The sequence below is a fragment of the Agrilus planipennis genome, unplaced genomic scaffold (genome assembly GCF_000699045.2).
Source record: "Agrilus planipennis isolate EAB-ADULT unplaced genomic scaffold, Apla_2.0 scaffold120, whole genome shotgun sequence".
NCBI lineage: Eukaryota > Metazoa > Arthropoda > Insecta > Coleoptera > Buprestidae > Agrilus > Agrilus planipennis.
The window spans coordinates 443,722-445,578 of NW_020438891.1; positions in this window are offsets into that span (position 1 = coordinate 443,722).

Below are 1,857 nucleotides of genomic sequence, written 5' to 3' on the forward strand. Positions count from 1 at the left end.
ATAATCAAAGCCGAAAGACAAGAGTAAATAAAATTTATGCATACATACTTATTAAAATCATTTTTAGTTTTAAAGACAATTAAGCAAAGGACCAAGTATTTTCTATTCCGGGCAATTTTAATACAAATTTAAATATTCTATTTACGTTTTTGTTTAATGAAATATGATTTCAGAAAACAGAGGACGTCTATCGATTTGCTATTTAGCCGTGTCCTTATAGTTTATTCACAAAATTCCCCGAAATAGAAAATACCCTCTCACTTGCGACCGAACTAGGCTCAATCGTTTTTAAAGCCTGATATAATAATTCTAAATTTTTTGTCCTTTTATTTGTGGCTTCCAGGACCAAAAACTCTTTTCTTAGCGTTTGAGCCAGTCACTTCTTCCGGTTCCTTTAAACTTTAAACTTCAAATAAAAACTATCAAACTGATATAAAATCTAAATTAATTCACCCAATAGACAAAACACACCGTTTATATTGGTCCGATATGATTCCAAGAACCAAACCGCTTACGACCGATGATTCCAAGAACCAAACCGCTTGCAACAGTGTTTTTATCAGTCTGGTACATTTGGCTACATTTGTCATTTTCAAATTTTTTTAAGTGTTATTCATACATTGAAAACCGATATTATCTATTAAAAAACCGGTTTTCGAATTTCATAATTTTCTCCAAAAAACCGATTTTTAAAAACCAACAAACCCTACTTTTGACAAATAATTGAGCGTTTTAATTTAGCACATTGTGTTCCCTGTATTATTTCCTACAGCCCAGCATAATTCGTTTCCTGTTGTGTATTAGCGCATTTTCAAATCTCTATTTCCTGGACTAATATACCCCCAAAATTCCTTTCTAATCGAACTAATAGTTCCTTCCGGTTATGTCTTGATTATGTCAGTCAGTCAGAATCTATATTCTATATGTACAAAGAATAATAGAGATAATGGCTACATGAGTTAAAATAATATATATTCCCTTTATCGTGACGGATGACAATACCAAATCAATAAATAATTTTCAGGTAAACAATTGATACAGTATTAGAATCCACGTAATTTGAGTCATTATTACTCAGTTTTGCGTATGTTTCACTACTTTTATCTTTATTCGTTTACNAAAACCGATATTTTCTACTAAAAAACCGGTTTTTGAATTTCATAATTTTCTCCAAAAAACCGGTTTTTAAAACCGGTTTTTAAAAACGGACAAATCCTAATTGCAACTCTTCAATATGTCCACTAAAAAAATATTATAATCAAATGTGTAGCTTGTCTTTTATCAGTTATCTTGGGATTACAATTACGGACATTGAACATTTGGATTATAATATTAAGTCATCTTACCCTAGTTCGTATTTTACTCAGGGTACGGGGTAAGATAACTAAAAGTCAAGTTTTTAGTTTGTGCCGAAAAACTGTTTAATTTTATTGGAGAATTGCCATTATTTTTTAAGGGCTGTATTGGACTGAGTTTATTTTGATTAGGTAGTTTGATTTTTTAATTAAACTTATTTACAATATTTACCTATAGATGTTTTATTAACATCTTCAACTTACCCCTACCTCTAGCTTTCGCTATGAATAACAATCCTAAGTGTACGCATTTTAAATCTGTAATGTCTTCGAAAATATTCATTTAAATTACATGCTTTAAAGGGCCATATTGATATATATTAAATGCACAATGTATTTAAAAGTACTTAATTGGATAAAGATTAATGTTGTATTGCTTAAAATCGCTTCGTAAATAAGCCATTATTTTTCGTAAAAAGTAAAGGATAAAAAATGGTTATTGTGGGTTATCCCTAAGAGATAGACATATACCATCCCGGACTTTTTTGTAGACCTTTTTAAG